Source organism: Ostrea edulis, chromosome 10, assembly GCF_947568905.1.
Source record: "Ostrea edulis chromosome 10, xbOstEdul1.1, whole genome shotgun sequence".
Classification (NCBI taxonomy): domain Eukaryota; kingdom Metazoa; phylum Mollusca; class Bivalvia; order Ostreida; family Ostreidae; genus Ostrea; species Ostrea edulis.
In genome coordinates this window covers 1,208,683-1,227,322 of record NC_079173.1, presented here as the reverse complement: position 1 = coordinate 1,227,322, position 18,640 = coordinate 1,208,683, and the positions used below count along the sequence as shown (strand labels likewise).

General features: G+C 36.7%; 1 long non-coding RNA gene across 1 annotated transcript; it reads right to left on the bottom strand.

Moving 5' to 3' along the window:
• Nucleotides 1–16,645: 16,645 nt before the first annotated feature.
• On the bottom strand, nt 16,646–17,450 carry LOC130050855 (uncharacterized). Its single transcript, XR_008799176.1, has 2 exons — nt 17,309–17,450; nt 16,646–16,867 (listed from the first exon to the last, which is right to left on the bottom strand). It is a non-coding gene; the product is annotated as an uncharacterized LOC130050855 (long non-coding RNA).
• Nucleotides 17,451–18,640: the final 1,190 nt, after the last annotated feature.

Genomic DNA, 18,640 nt, shown 5'->3' with positions numbered 1-18,640 from the left:
TATATGGAGAGAGAGAGAGAGAGAGAGAGAGAGAGAGAGAGAGAGAGAGAGAGAGTTGGAACTACTCTTTGTTGACCATTTAGGGGAATGTAAAGATATAAACATGACGCATTTTTGTGAGGGATTTTAAATACATTTGCTATATGAAATATACCATCTGAAGTTAATGTATATATTACTTGACGTGTTTTGCTGTACCCAAGAAAATGATATCCCATTCATGCAACATAAATTTGTATCGTTTAGTACATGTACATTTACCACACTTTATTCAATATGTTTTGTAAATACCCACAGCAGGCAGACATATTTTATTCGTATCATGTACTGTAACATGTATATTGCATACACATGTAAGCAGACCTGTTATATAGTCCTTGGTTTACATAGCATAACAAGTAATTTTATCCGACTCAATCAACGTTTAAAAAAGGAAAAAGAAAATTCAAGAGCCAATTCATTGTCCATATTTCATTTGAATAGGAGGATATCGAACAGCACCTTCGAAAATATGATTGCATTCTACTCAACAACGTTTAACAAATATATTTACACGCATTATTTTCCTCACTCTAATTAACACAAGATTCTTCCGCAAAATGTATATGACCACGATTAAGTTACATGTAAATGAATAATGTATTTTCCATAGCATGCCAGTTTTCAATAGTCTTTGATATCAATGAGTATTTTGATATAAAAAGTTAATATTGTAACTTTTAGAAAAATATTCTAGAAGAATCAGGGGACTGTAAATCCTATAACGTCGATGACGTCGTTCCAAAAAAGCAACCGTCGGAAGACAGCGTCAGAGTTAACAATGCAATATTGTAACGTTATATTCTCAATACAAGCAACAAGAAAATGGTACATGTTATATATGAATGAAACGAGAAAATTATCATCTTTCTACCTGCAAAATGTGATCGGTTTTTGAAACGCGGCCAATTTTGGCCAATAACGTCCCTTGTCCTTAATGGGGTATATTGAAAAACCTCGCCGGAATGGAACGAGATCGAGAAAAATACTACTCTTAAACTGATGGAATAGACTCGTTGAACTGGCAATATCTCTTAAAATACTTTGAATATTTTCATTCGGTAAAGTTTCCGCACATCTGTGAAACCAGGACTATTAGAATATATAAAACTATTGGAAATAAATTAATGAGGTATATTGAAAAACCTGGTCGGAATGGACCAATATCGACAAAAATACTACTCTAAAACTGATGAAATTGACTCGTTGAACTGGCACTATCTCCTAAAATACTTTGAGTATTTTCATTCAGTGAAGTTTCCGGACATCTGTGAAACCAGGGCTATTAGAATATATAAAAATATTTGTAATAAATTAATGAGATATATTGAAAAACCTGGCCGGAATGGACCAATATCGACAAAAGTACAACTCTAAAACTGATGAAATAGACTCGTTGAACTGGCACTATCTCCTAAAATACTTTGAGTATTTTCATTCCGTGAAGTTTCCGCACAAATGTAAAACCAGGGCTATTAGATTATATAAAAAGATTGGTATTAAATTAATGAGATATATTGAGAAACCTGGCCGGAATGGACCGAGCTCGACAAAAATACTACTCTACAAGTGATGGAATAGACTCGTTGAACTGGCACTATCTCCTAAAATACTTTGAGTATTTTCATTCGGTAAAGTGTCCGCACATTTGTGAACCCAGGGCTATTACAATATATAAAAAGATTTGATATAACTTAATGAGGTATATTGAAAATCCTCGCCGGAATGGACCGAGGTCGACAAAAATACTACTCTAAAACCGATGGAATAGACTCGTTGAACTGGCACTATCTTTTAAAACACTTTGAGTATTTTCCATCGGTAAAGTTTCCGCACATATGTAAAACCAGGGCTATTACAATATATAAAAATATTGGAAATAAATTAATGAGGTATATTGAAAAACCTGGTCGGAATGGACCAATGTCGACAACAATACTACTCTAAAACTGATGGAGTCGACTCCTTGAACTGGCACTATTTCCTACAATACTTTGAGTATTTTCATTCGGTAATGTTTCCGCACATCTGAAAAACCAGGGCCATTAGAATATATAAAAATATTAGAAATAAATTAATGAGGTATATTGAAAAACCTGGCCGGAGTGGAACGAGCTCGACAAAAATACTACTCTTAAACTGATGGAATAGACTCCTTGAACTGGCAATATCTCCTAAAATACTTTGAATATTTTCATTCGGTAAAGTTTCTGCACATCTGTGACACCAGGGCTATTCTAATATATAAAAATATTGGAAATAAATTAATGAGGTATATTGAAGAACCTGCCCGGAATGGACCGAGCTCGACAAAAATACTACTCTAAAACTGATGGAATAGACTCGTTGAACTGGCACTATCTCCTAAAATACTTTGAGTATTTTCATTCGGTGGAGTTTCCGCACATCGGTGAAACCGGGGCTATTAGAATATATAACAATATTTCTAATAAATTAATGAGATATTTTGAAAAACCTGGCCGGAATGGACCGAGCTCGACAAAAATTCTACTCTAAAAGTGATGGAATAGACTCGTTGAACTGGCACTATCTCCTAAAATACTTTGAGTATTTTCATTCGGTAAAGTGTCCGCACGTTTGTGAAACCAGGGCAATTACAATATATAAAACGATTGGAAATAAATCAATGAGGTATATTGAAAAACCTGGCCGGAATGGACCAATGTCGACAAAAATACTACTCTAAAAGTGATGGAATAGACTCGTTGAACTGGCACTATCTCCTAAAATACTTTGAGTATTTTCATTCGGTAAAGTGTCCGCACGTTTGTGAAACCAGGGCAATTACAATATATAAAACGATTAGAAATAAATCAATGAGGTATATTGAAAAACCTGGCCGGAATGGACCAGTGTCGACAAAAATACTACTCTAAAAGTGATGGAATAGACTCGTTGAACTGGCACTATCTCCTAAAATACTTTGAGTATTTTCATTCCGTGAAATTTCCGCACATCTGTAAAACCAGGGCTATTAGAATATATAAAAATATTTGTAATGAATTAATGAAGTATATTGAAAAACCTGGCTGGAATGGACCATTCTCGACAAAAATACTACTTTAAAACTGATGGAATAGACCTGTTGAACTGGCACTATCTCCTGAAATACTTTGAGTATTTTCATTCGGTAAAGTTTCCGTGAAACCAGGGCTATTAGGATATATAAAAATATTGGAAATAAATTAATGAGGTATAATGAAAAACCTGGCTGGAATGAATCGATCTCGACAAAAATACTACCCTAAAACTAAATATAAATATATAATATTCATTATATATATAATTACATATATTATAAAATATTATATATATTAAAATATTCATATTATATATTTACATAAAATCTAAATTATATCAAAATATAACAAATATTATAACGTATAATAATATAGTATTTTTATATAAAATATACTGTAAAGACATCCTCCGGACAGAGGCCTGCATATCAGAGCTTAGGAGGACCCAAAAGCGAACGCGTCGCAAGATCCTACAAAGGAATTCAACGTGGAAACGGAAGCCCTGAGTGAGTTCCTTTCCTTCATTGTTGTCTGATATTCTTGTATACATAATTCCATCATTTATTCATATCTGCTTTTCTTACAGCCCGCATGATCACGCCGGACCAGCTCCAGCAGGTCATCAACTCGGACTATGCGAGGGCCATCCAACATCGACTGTCGAGGACGCAGACCTTCTCAAACCCGGACGTCCTGCGCAGAGTGGGCAACTTCATCATGTTCCGCCTACTAATGGAGAACAGCCAACGCACAGCTGCATCGATGGGGATCACCCCCACGCAGCACTGTTAAGGCAGGTCTAGATATTATGCGAGTGAAAAATGGGCGAAAATAGGTAATATGACGTCACAATCAGATTTATTTCTGACGTCTGGTAACAAATATTCCATAATAAGAGATGATGTGGTTAAAATTTACGAACAATTTTATTGTTATATCATGCAATTATGTAATAAATAATATTGAAACTCGCATATCAAATAATTAATCTACATCAACATTAAAACGGCCTTGTCATTCATCCACCCGGTTGAAGTCCACGCATGCGCAGTTCGAAATCGGCGTCTCATGGGAGCTTGTCACGACACAATGTCGAAGAAGAAGGGTGCATTGGCCACTTGGTGTCATTGCAAAGCTTACGGCTACAGCAATGTGTCATGATTGTCATCCGACAAAAAGGGTATGTTTATATGTCATTTTACTCCATTATGCCCTTTTGATATTATATTCTTTGTATTTCTGTCTTTTCAATGTATACAAAAGCTTCGACCTACCGAAAGTTATCGTGAGCACATGGCATGCATTGATGCATCGTCAGCTTCTGAATCGGAGAGCATGGACTGTCATGGATTTTAATGTTGTTGAATATGGCTGTGAAATGTTTTTATTTTCCGTCACGATATATAACATTCACTGCGATATCTTATATTTATTCTATAACTTATTTTAGGATTTCCATGTATTTGAAAGTGAAAATAAAAAAGTAACGACCTCCAGAGGCTCGTCATGAATTGACCCGCTCTATTCTATATTTACACAAGGCTACAGGAGGGTTTTAATTAGCCACACGACACCCTTTTATTTAATAGCAAATAGAATGATGTGTATTTTCTTTGAAATGATTTATTTTCAAAGCGTATGGGTTCCATTCTTTATACGCGGTTCAGTTAAGGCTTTCTCCATAAAAATTTTAATACCAATGCTGTACACATAAATATACTTTACCCCACTGGCACATTGCACGACGTCACAATGAAAAATACGTCATGACGAAGGTCATGACGTACATATCTACAGTCCTTTTATGGTTGGAAATGTCAAAATATTGTTTCGTTATTTACCACCGCTGTCAAACGATAAACTGCAATAGCGTAAATGTTTCTGTCAAATGGGTTATATTAATTCTTTTTGATATTGAAAAAGGTTCATTTTCTTCTTTATATAGCATACATGCTAAAGTGATATCCATATTATATTGTGATCTTGATATCGCCCCTAATCTACACGTATAGTTTTTTCACAATGGACTCATTTGCATAAACAGGGTTTCCGTACAAAAACATTTCATCATTGGCATGACACCCCGAGGTTTTCAAGTGAAAGATGTTTGATTTATGTGACATGTGAACTTCAGTGCCAAAGAAAAGTTAGGGGAGCAAGTTCTGGCTTCAACAGAAAATATGTTTTTCAGGCTAGATTCAACTTCGTATGTGCAAAAATCGCTGCATCTTGCATGTTCAATGCAAAAATTAGACATGTTAAAAGTCGCAATAAACTTGCTCTCAGCACTTTTCAAATTAAGAAATTAATATGCTTTGAAGTTATATTAACTTCAACTTGCATTGATATCTGGATATCGTGCCAATTCAAGGATTTATACATACACGATACGTTTTTATCTTGATATTTTATCACGTGATACAGAGTTGATGTAGAGACTGTCGGTCTGGTGAAAAATGTATAAGAGGTCAATATCCACTTAATGATATATACATATTGTTTTTGTATAAAAGGGTTGTTTTTAAAGAATTTGTCACAAATTGATCTGTTTATTAATACTTTTTTCCTGACATATTTCTGTGGCCCTACTTAACACAACTGCGTATATAAATGTCTCAAAATATTTAAGACTGGATATATAAATACCATTACAAAAAATATAGTTTATATAGTTTAGAGCTTATATAAGTGAACAATATATGCATCGTTCTGAATTCTGGTACATTGCTGAAAGAGGTTTATCAATAAAATGTTTACATGTCCCCTTAGACATTGAAAACAATCATTTACACTTATTCAGACTTAGTTGACAATCTAAAACAATTTTGTAATGACTTAAACTAGAAATGGACTTGTAGGTGTTTTTGTTTGTTACACTCAATTGATAATGCAATAAATCATAATGCACGATTAACAGCCACTTAAAACACCGGTATCAAAAGGCTGAGTATCAAACTAGTTGTCCATCATCATCACAATGTATCAACAAAAATCAAAATGAACAAAATAGAAAAGTACAAAGTGAATACAACTACATATACATGGTAGTTTGAAAGATGCAATGAATGCAACAAGCATGTCAATTAGTGTTCAAACCAATTGGAATATAGACAATCTATTTGAAAACTTGACAAGTAAATCACTTAAATGAGTATTCAATACGTTCATTCGTCAAATGCATATAGAAATGATATGTACCGCAAGTTGTAAATAAACAAATGCAATAAACAAATCCCGATATCATATGCATTACAATATAGTAGCAATCTGCAGGTAGCACATGTACACAAATTGTTGAAATTTAAGGAATGCAGTATATAAAAATGTGCTATGGGATGGGGAAAAAATGTCTGAATGCACATGATGAAAATTGAAAGAAATACACACATGGATTTGAAAAAAAAAGGTTCAATCATGACAAAAAGCAACACACATCAGATTGCAAGTCCGAAAAACATACAGAAGTAATCAACTCTTATGTTCTAAGCAAAGCAATCAAGTCAACTAAGTACACATGCAATTAAAGTTCATAAAGATTTAGAAACATAAAGATTGTCTCTGGCAACTTGATCAACCCTAAATTATTGTATTATGTACTATTCACATTAAATCAAAGGTGGAGGTCTCAACCTTATAGCATTTTGTTCTTTAGCATTAAGAGATGATAAAGGCACCCATATTGCATTTTGAGCAGGTTCACCAATAATTTGCACAAGAAATTCTGGACCGTTATTTCTATTTCGTTGAGCAAACACTCGCTTAATCTTATGAAGTCCGTCAGAGTCTGAAGAAATGGAGGAATGAAGGTCTGCTAATGGATCAACATGATTGTTGTCACGAAATCGGATTGGTTTCTGGCGAATTCTGCTTGGCCTTTGGAATGTTGGAAGACGAATGTCTTTGGTTTTCTTCACCATCACTGTTTCAGATGAAAAGGTGGAGTCACTGTCGGCAGACAATGATCGAGAGGGTTCTGGAATATGATCTGTCTGTGCTGCTGTGCTTTCCACTCCCTGAGACTTATTAGAAAAAGGAAGATGGTGTCGGTTGACGGACATACGCCAATTTCAAACGATTCCCATGAATGGGGGTAGATGACTTTCCCTGTGGCTTCATACTTCAGTGTAACCATGTGTGGGGAATCCACATTGTGCACAACATACACTCCAACGTACATATTTTGCCATTTCTGAGCTGCTCCAGTAGCTTCCTTATGCAGAAACACAAAATCACCCACTGTTAAGTTCAAAGGTCTCGTGTGTTCATTTGCATGTCGCAACACTTGCATTTTGTAATTTTCAGTATTGGTCACTACATGATCTCGAATCACATTTAGGCAGGCATGCAAATTGTTGACATAAGTATGCATAGACTTTGGAATGCCTTGAAGATCCGTGGTAGGTATATGGGTAGAAAGCGGAGATGTAGGTCTGTCACCAAACAAGATTTCATATGCAGAATATCCTGTAGAATTTACAGAAATGTTCATAGCAAATGTGATGGAAGGTAGGACTTTATCCCAGTTGTTTCGTTTGGAATTCAAATAGGGAGTGAGTTTGGCGGCTATAGTAGCATGAGTGCGTTCACATGCGCCTAGACAGTGGTGAATAAAACTAGGGGTGAATTCCTCTTTGATTTGAATTAAATCACAAAGTGTCTGGGTCACTTTTGCTGTAAATTATGTTCCTCTATCTGATATAAGCGTGTCACAAGTTCCAAATGTAGTGAACAGTAGGTAGAGACCTTCTGAGACAGTGCAAGCAGCATCCGCAGCTAACGGTACCGTAAAAAGGAACTTGCTGAACCTATCAACCGCAGTCAAAACGTAAGTATATCCAGACACAGTCAGAGGTAATGGTCCATAGCTATCCACCTGCCACACTCTGAAAGGTTTACGAGGTGTTGGGTAGGCGACAATTGTGGATTTGATATGATTTTGTGTCAGTTTTTGCTGTTTGCAAGGAATACATGAACGAACATAATCTGTGATAACTGCAGACATGCGTGAAAATAATAGTGTTCCTTCACTCTATCGATACAGTCCTGAATGCCACAATGTCCTCCAAGTGGGGTATCATGATACATTTGTAATATATCCATAATTTTACACTGCGGTAAAACTAACTGCCATTGATTCGTGTCCTTGGTACGTTTAGCTTTCGCAACACGAGAATGAAACAGCAAATTGTCAATGAGAAGACAGTCAGAGCTCAGCAGTATTATCTTGCGCGCATCCTTCTGCATATCAGGTATAGTACCATCATTGAGATACAAATAAATGTCTTTAAAATGGTCATCATTCAGTTGTAAATGAGCCATATCAGCAGAAGATATCCCTAACACTGTTAACGTTTCCTTTTGGGCTGCTGAGGTGTGATCCTGACCATTTCGAGCAAGTGGTGTCTCAACTTCAGATGAAGACGCAAGCGGATCAGTAGGCATACTCGAGTCCATATATTTCTGATCTAGTAACAGTGTATGGGTGGTGTCAATGTATGTGTCACCAGTAAAACGGTTTGCGTTCACGTCATTATCACTGTTGGAGAGAAATCCGTCACTATGCTGATGAGGCGTATCCTCTTCAGTTGCAACACCAAATTGATCCTGTGAAACACCCTCATCAGTCTCTGTTTGGAACAGTGAGTGTGCAGGGCCATTAGTCTCGGTCTCCAGTTGAAACGTGTCATTTCGCTCCAGTGAAATAGGCGAGTGTGACTGAAGCATATCGTCACAAGGGACGTCGGACACTAGCTGATTAGGAACCGATGGTGGACGCATTCCTGATTTTGCACGCAGAAACTTGCGAGTTGCTCGGAGTCTATCCGATTGCTTGGAATGAGTGAGACTACAAATATCCGAGTTACTTCCTTTATCAGCGTCGTATTCCAACGCAGATGAAGATCCGGAGATCGGAAAGGTATCACTATGTTGTTGACTGCAAAATCCTTCATTCCAGAATGTCTGTCTTGTATCAAGTCACGTAGACATTCTCCTGAGGGTAATTTTATGTCACATGTAGGCTCATCAACGGAATCGAAGTATGGGTCATGCTCATCTGGACTGGCTATTATGCTGTAGGTTGTTATATATTTTCAAAACCAGTTGAACATGCCAAGAGCACAACGCAGCTCCTTTGCTGTTTTTAATACTGTCAACGCGATCTGAGGGAGAGCGAATGCCATCCTTGGAAATTTCATGTCCAAGAAAAATTGCTTTGTCAGTAGCAAAGGTGCACTTCCTAGGATTCAGTTTCAAACCCGACGATTTAAACCTACTCATCACTTCATTAATGTCTTTTAAATGTTGATCAAAACTATCTGACATCATAACAACATCATCCATATAACACAATACAGATCTAAAAGTCAAACCATTCAAAACTGTTTCCATAAGTAATTGAAAACTATTAGGGGCTGTCTTGAGACCCATAGGCACTCTGGTAAATTTGTACGTACCAAAACAGGTGTTAAATGCAGTTAAATTGGCAGATTCTTTTGAAATGCCCATTTGAAAAAAGCTCATATCAATGGTAGAAATAAAATTGGGTGTGGTTTGACTAAAAGACTCTGTGAGCTCTTGTACATCAGGTATATTGTAAGCAAAATCAAGTGCTTGCGAGTTCAAATACCTGAAAATCACAACAAAACCTATATGAGGTAAGATGAGCCTTTTTACCTTGGGCAGCATGAGATCCATTGTTTTTGCGCTTAGCAACCAAAAGGGGCTAGTAATGGGCAAACCATCTGTTTCACTAACAGGGGCAATAACTCCTTAGAAGAGGGGTTCGTCTAACTGTGTGCGCAAAATCTCTCTCTTATCTGGAGGTAAACGATAAGGCCTTTGATACTTGGGAACAAAATTTGGCTTCATATGTATCTCATGCTGTACAAAGTTCGTAAAACCAAGCTGTGGATTTTCTTTAGTCACAAATACATTCTTATGTGCATATAAACATTTCTCAAGTTTCTCAATCTGCTTGTCTTTAAGTACATGTGTACCAGAAAAATCAAAATTTGCACAAAAAGCAGAAAAATCATCTGATTTCTGACACTCTGTCTTGCACTGAGTTACACTCTTAACATTACTACACATTGGAAATGGCACGATATTGTAAGAGGAATCCAACACAGGAAAATCGGCCAACCCCATACCTTTCGGTATAAAAACAGGGTCATTTCCAGGATTCATGACTTTGAAAGGGATGGTTTTATTTGCAGGCATAGTATCAACCGATCTAGCCAGCAGCAAACCTCTTTTCAGAACATTCACATGAGCAGAAAGTAAACCCTGCACACCATATAATGACTTTCTTGGAACTTTGCCATATACAATAAGCTCTTTGTTAGGTTCTACAGTAACAGGTTTCATAGATCTAACCTTCACCTTGGATTGCATATATCCATTCAACAAATCATTGCATGCACTAAAATCTAGCACAGCACCTTTCTCTTTCATGTAATCTGTTCCAATGATAAAAGGGTGCGAGGTACATTGAAAAATATACACAGTAAACCAATGTGTACCATGAGGTGTTTGACCCTTAACCTTTGTAACACCTAAAACCTTGACACTCTGAATATCAGCTACTAATACTGAAATATCACAGGCATACAGAGGTTGCTTAACAGAGATGGGTAACATATCATACAACGACAATGACATAACAGATATACATGAACCAGAATCTAATAGTGCTGCCACATTGACAGTTTTGAACTTCACTGGCATATACATAAATTTAGTGATGTTGGAGTCCTGTATGTCTGAAAATATATCAGACGAGCTCATAACGTCACTGAAAGCAGGCACATCTGTTGCTATATTCTGATAGTCACACAAATGAAAACTGTCACTGCTCACAGGCGCGGTTGTGGCTACGCAAGAGTCACACAACGGATTGCCACTAAAAGTTGTCGCGTCATTCTGTGTCGCACATCTCTGTTGGTAGAGTCTTCCTCTCCACGGTGTAGACGAAGGGCTGCGATGGCGCGATTTTAACGTCTTCCTGAGGGAGTGCCCTGTTGATCTCTCCTCGGGGCTCTGGAGTTTTCCGACTTCGTGAACATACACGACGCAGCATTATGCCCGAACTGGGAACAAAACGGACTCTGAGAGTTGGGGTCAGATACACCACCATTCTTCAATGCACAGGCACGCTGTACACGACCCACACCTCTACATCGGAAACAACACTTGGAATTCGCAGATTGTTGCGGTGCAGGATTCAAACGTTGTGGGGGCTGTCCACCATATCCCGGGGTTGCTAAGTGCTGTACAGCTGTAGACAGGCGAGATAATTCCTTTACGATGAAGTTCATGCTGACATCGGATGCTGACTGTGTCCGTATTGCAGCTGTGGAAGCTGGGGTTTGCCTGTAACTAAATGCTTCCCCGGTCCTAGCAGCTGTAAGAGTGTCGGCGAAACTGGTACAACGTCCAGCACGGACATAAAACGCCAATTGCTGTGGTAACCCTTCAACAAATTTGTTCATCAAGTCACGTTCGGGTTTACCTAGCTTTCGACCTTTCTCCAATATAATACTGTAGAAATCCTCCAACGGCTGAGTAGGGGACAAACACAATGAATTGAACATCGCTGACTCCATAATCAGAGTTGGGTCCGATGGTGATTTGCTGGTGTATGTTTTTTGGAACTCACTCGAGACGATCCTCCACGACGTCCGCATAAACTCCGAAAGTTGTCCAAACCATACAAGGGCAGGACCTTATAGATGAAGATGGAAGGCCGCAATTTTCCGTGCTTCATTTGCATCGAGGTCGTGAAATACACAGTACGAGTTAAATTCGACCATAAAGACGGCATCTTCGTGTGAATATCCGCTAAACTTACGGAGTGAAAGTTTGTCCTCACATGTAGATACATTTATGACTTGTTTATTAGGCCTACTCACTACCGGAGTCGATGTGTTCGCTGGTGTTCTAACTGACCACGGTGGGCTCTCGTCTCATAAGTTCTTCACGAAGGTTTGCTCATTTTCCCGCGAATACAGGGTCAACACAGGCATCGATCTCCCATCAAATTGAAACGATTCCATCCCATTAAGCAACACATTACTGGGATCGGGGAATTTTGGATTCTCCGCCATGTTGTATCACTCATTTACTGTCCTGGGTGTTTATGCATATAGTCTACTTTGCGATCACTTATCACAAACTCAAAACACATGCTACTCAACGTCTGCCATTTTTATTAACACACAAACCCAACCCAGTCTTTTCCGGAATACATTGTAATAGTAAAACCAACAACGACATACACTCCGAATTGCCCTCTCAATAACCCAGTATACTCAGATACACAGCAATGAATTTGAACAGGTGCTGCGCGATAACCGCAAGATAGCCCCATTAGACATTTAAAACCAACTTCATCCTGGAAACGTCTTTTTCGGGGGACTGATTAATGCTGCAAAATTGAAGAAAGCGAGAAAATCCATTATTCAGATTTCTGTTCTCTCTACCCTTCCGTCGATAGATAGTGTAAATATCCCTGCAAACACTCATAAATCATAACCCAGAATCGCAATAGCATTAGACAATACTTTGGAATAGCCAAGGTCAAAGACCCCCTAGGAACTTCTACTAACATGTGTTACCACAGAAAATAAACTGTAAACCAATGCCTGCTCTGTGTCAGAATTACGCGGAGAACGGGAGACAACTCCTTTGCCCTTGCTCGGACGAGCAGCTCTGTATGACGAGGGACTTGTTATACACCGAAACTCGTGCCGACGGTTCACACAGGCTATCAAAATGTGTAAAGTATATCACTTTCATAACGTCTCATCATAGGGTGACCCAAACTTTGATCTTCGAGAGAGGGGGTGTCTTAAACTCAAAGGAGAATCGAGGGAATAGATTTGAAAGAGGACAGATTAAAGTATATGAATGAGTATGTAGTGGATGGACATACACAGACTCAATACGATGTAATTGATAAAATGGCCCTATGAGATCCACTGTTGAATTACTTATAAATTCCTTTCGGGGTAAATTTGAACAATATACGGCATTTAAGACCCGCTGGGCCAGAGTTAATAGTGGGTAGGGCGATAAACCTGACGTTGGACATCATTTATAGGTCAACTGCCGATCAAATGAACTCTCAGCTGATGATCATATCGTATGTTGCTTTTAGGGTGGAGATTAAAACTACCCATTAAAGGAAAGGACAAGGTACGCTTGGGGCCAAATTTGGCCCCTCGTCCAAATTAAATGATATTCCTCAAAATTCTTTCATATGGTGTATACTTCCATAAAATGGTTATGATGTCTTCGTAAAAAGCTTTACTCATGTATAATATATATGTAAATACAGTATAGTTTACGATAACGTTGTGCCATTTTGACGTCACTTTATGCGACGTCATGAACAAGAAAGCTATGTCATGAACTCAATATGAAAATAAACCAATTTATGTCGCCATATGCTCAGTTTTATTAAACAATTGTGCACTGTGATTTTTATTTGAAAAGTTTAATTGATTTTTTCCGAAAGTTTTACTCAATTGTAGATGATTCGATGCGGCGGATGCTGTAATTTGAAGGACGATTAGTGTAATTGTATCTAAGAATTGTAGCGCAACTCATATATATTCATTCATACAGTATATGCACACCGATTTAGAGGGATAATTCATATCATAAACCATCTATGATAAAAAAGAATGTGATTGAACTTTGCCATGTGTTACATTAATTGCGTTGATATCATTGCGTATCTATATCAAATATAAAACGAGTAAAATTGGAATCGGAAAAATCTGTGTCGAAGATTCCAATTCTCTGATTACACACTATCTTCTTCAATGCAAACTACATAGAGTCTTATAAAATTTAATATGCTGTACATATGCATATTATTTATTCATTAAACTTGTATATATGAACACCATCAACGTTGAAATTTGTATTACAGATGAACGCAGGAAATGGTTAAATGTTAAATTTAATAGTCTGCTCATTTACCAACCAAGTCGAAATTTTGCCCATTACTGACTTTCAACATGATTAATTTGTACACAGAACATCTGTATGGTTGTTGCATGTGCTCTATCTTAAAAATGGTTTCAAAGGCATAAAAAACGGCTAATTTCGGCGATATCGGTAAATCATGTCAATCGGACATAAGGAAAATGACGTCACAGAACATATTACGTCACTAATTTACACATGTATCATCAGGGACAATGCCCTAGTGCATAATCATAATGATTAAACCAAGTGAAACCACATTTTAAATTTATCCTAATTTTGTGGCGAAATTTGGGCCTTAATGTACCTTGCTCTTAGATTGATCTGTCGCATTTGTTGGTTTTTTTTTCTTCTCTCTTTTTTTTTGTTTAGATCATACAAATTCTCATAAAGTAAGCTTCCATGTTAAGTATTTTTTAAAACCAACCAGAACAAAACATTGACGCAAATATTTTAAAGATCACTCGATGCAAATTGTCTTTAAAGTTTACAATAGTGTTGAATATAAACGATACCATCTCGTTTATTCTAAACGAGTGATTTTGATATCTTGCCTGATTGTTATTGAAGTCATTGGCTTCACATCTTGATAAACTAAATGTTCTTGTAGTATGAACGTTTAGATTTAAAGATTAAATCGTTGCATGCGAGGCTTAGTCTTCTTTTAAAGGTATTTCATCACGCATTGAAAATCCAGGTGGGGTGCGATATATCTTTTGTCTTCGCATTCGCATCCGATTTGTGTTTTCTGGTCTATTGGCTCTTGTAATATTGAAATATCAAAACACAATATTTAAATGACATTATGGATATCTTTTATTTCATTTTGATGGGTTGTTGTCAGTTCCCAGCGCATATTTAAAAAGTAAATGAACAGATACATTTGCTTCACACTAAAATGTGTCTATATTATCATTATGTATATATAGTGAAGCTGTGATCCTGTCATTTTTATCGAGATTTATCAACATTCATTTCAATTAACTGTTCTTTCACAAAAACTACTGTATTAGTTTAGAAGAAGATATAGTGGTATCACCAGTCCCTTTCTTTATCTGCCCATCTATCTGTGGTGCATTTTGTTGATAAAAGATGTGTCGTTTAATTTGAATTCAAAAGTGCAAATAAAAACAAGCCACTCCGTCTCCCTTTCTTGGGCTCTTGGTCGAAGTTTCTCCTGAAGCGAAATATTATAAATATTTGGACTCGCATAATTATTTATGAAAATACGTTAATCATGGGTTTTTTTTATTATAACAAGCACGTGCTGTGAAAATACACGATTAGTATACGCGTTAATCTTTATGATTTGGTTAATTATTTAACAGGTGGACTAATGAACCACAGTAACATCTTTTCTTAACACACATTTATTATGATAGAGAACAGAGCAGATAACAAACGCCTGTGCTACTCGTGTATAACTAAATGCAATTTATCAAAATTTAGTGTAGTGGTCAGGGGCGGACCCAGGAATTGTGGTTAAGGGAAGTTATATGGCAGTGCGTTTTATTTATTACATTTTCTTCGATTTTTTTATTCAGTACTTTTAGCTGTCCCTGAATAAACACTGACACATATATATTACTGTCACCGCGAAGGACACACCAACTTCAGCCAGAAGGCTTTTGTCTGTATGACCGAGAGCATTACCTACCTACCTAGTCCTTGTTGCATAGGTCAATGACTAGTTTCTTCCGCTCCTCCCTGTCTCTTGCAGCCTTTTCAATTTCACGACCGAGAGCATTACAAAAAATTAAAAGCAATCACCGACACAATATTATATCAGTCACGCGAACTTTAAATCTAACAATTTATTGTCTGTATGATAGGGAGCATTACAAAAACTTAAAAACAATTACCGATATTCACTAAATCAGTCACACGAACTTTAAGTCTAACAATTTATTAAAATACAGACGGAATGCTTTGCAAAATAGTTATTAAACATCAATTAAGAATGCGTTTGTGTGTCTTAGGTTTAAGCATTTTTTCTTTTACTTGTAAAATTTCAAGATTCAATAAAATGGCGAAGAAAAAAAGAATAGAGGAAATGTGTTTCCCATGGAAATGTCCGCTTTCCCTCAAATAAAAGAGAAAATAACAAAACTGTTCAAAGTTTAACATTTCCGTCTCCCCATGTGTCCAGGTTTTAAAATACTTGGGTTTTACAAGGAATCGTTTCTTGGTAGCGGTATAGCATTTCTGCAACACCGCCTGAGTGGCCTTACACCAGGTCATTGAAGCGAAAGACGTGATTTGAACATTGACCTTGGTACACACACAAACATACACTCACTATTATGAGAAAGAAGTCATGTTGTTTCTCCGCTATGTACTTTCGGTTTTTTAAAAGACATGAATAGGCATTGCCGGTAAACGGGGGATAATTCGATAAGGGGAAGTAATGAGATGATCCCTCTGTAGATCGGCTAAATAAGTTTTACGCACTTTTCGAGAGGTAAATGAAATTGTCACCGTACCATCTGTCACAGATTGACCGAGTTCTTGTCCAAATAAATATAAAATATATAATACAAAGTAAATATAAAAGAAATGACACACTGCACAACACTTTACAATATATATATTTTCTCCACTTTTACAGATTACATTTTTGGTTTACTTTACAATCTATAATATATATTACATTATTTTGTATCCTACAGTTCATTAAATAATTAAAGTTGGTTTCTGCTTCCACATATGCTCTTCTTCCCAAACTTTGGCGGACAGAGGTATTACGTGCAAATGTCAATATTTCCTGTATTTGATCTACTTGTATCTTAGACCTATAATAAAAATGTCACTACAAGAATACATACTGTATCGTTACACAACAGTTTACTATGTACGTAAACTTCATACTGTACATTTGATAAATCCACTATAACGTTAATACTGTGGGTTTACATGTTACCACTACTTCTGTATACATCACATATTTTGCTATACAACGTAGATACACTGTACACTGTACTGCACATACAAAAAGTTACGCATATGTAACATTACTACTACTCTATGAGCATAACGTTCTACACATATTTACTCTTTACTTTGATATAATATACTCACTACTAGTACATTATGGTGTGTGAAACAATATTGCATATACAATATGCAAACTTGAGATTACTTTTACTATAAAGTTGTAGGATAAGAGAAAATGGCAAAGCTGTTTGCAATGCATGACGGTATTTACTAAATATATTGAATAAAGAAAAACTTACCTCAGAAGTGAAGCGATGACAATCTGGTCTATAAGAGAAATTAGTAAGTGAAGTTTTCAATATACAAAACACTGGGTGCCAACTATATCTGTGCAGACCTTGCCTGCTACGCCCAAACTAACTCGCAACTGGTATTTCAAGTAAATATATACACAGATATCTAACTTTAGACCTGGTCCTTGTGAACATCATTAGCTGTACCTGTATGGAAGCAAGTTAGGAATAAATTGATATACATCTAATTCTTTTGTACAAGGCTAAAACTAGGGAAAGTAGTTTGAACATAAAATAAGACACCATCAAATAATGATTGAAGTAAATGTTTCTGGGTTTTTTTATTTGTTATAATGACGACATTTAATGTGAATGACTCTTGAATACGCCGGTTTCGAGATACGTCCGAGTTATTTCCCTTTGGAGAACTCTCGTACATAGTAAGGCGCGAAAGAATTTGTTTACACGCGGTAGTGGGACAGATATTCATCACAGCGTAAGTGAATGTACTCAGTAAGTTTCTCATACGCTATTTGATAACCCGAATTCGACTGATACATAAACTAAGTAAGTGATAAGTATTTAGGGAGTAATTAAATACATATAATTCTTATCCTATCACGTTATTTCGCTGGTCATAAGTACCATATCCAAGATATTTCTTGCAAATATAACATTGTTTGCATGTTTCCACTTCGGTAAAACATTTCTTTCGATAGTATTTAGTATTTCCCACATTTACATATTTAAAGAGAAGCCGCTTTTAATACATTTCGTCGTCTTCCTCGTTGGCTGTATATCCACTCTGTCCCACTTAGGCATTCAAAGTTCCACTAAATGCACCTCCTATACAGAAGAGTTCGTATCTCGAAACTGACGTATTGAGCAGCGTATCTACCATTAATTAAACTAAACTTTCCTTTATGAACGAAAACACACAATAGAGAAGATCAATGGAATAATTACGCTTCTTCTTTTATATAAATCAAGTACGGATCCAGGAATTGCGGTTAGTGGGGGCACAATTTGATGTGTCGAGGAGTCCTGGATTTTACAAATTATATAAGGTTTAAATATGTCCCCTATTTAGTCATTTTTACTGTTTTATATCATATTAAATAAAGTAAAACTAAAAAAAAAAAACGCACGCACATTTTAAGGGTTGGGGGAAAAGTAATCTCTCTCTCTCTCTCTCTCTCTCTCGAGAGAGAGAGAGAGAGAGAGAGAGAGAGAGAGAGAGAGAGAAGCCCGAGGATGTGCAATAGGTTAGATGCCTGTTATGCACTACCCTAGTCGATTTTAAACATAAACCTCAATGCCTCCGTATCTACGAGATAC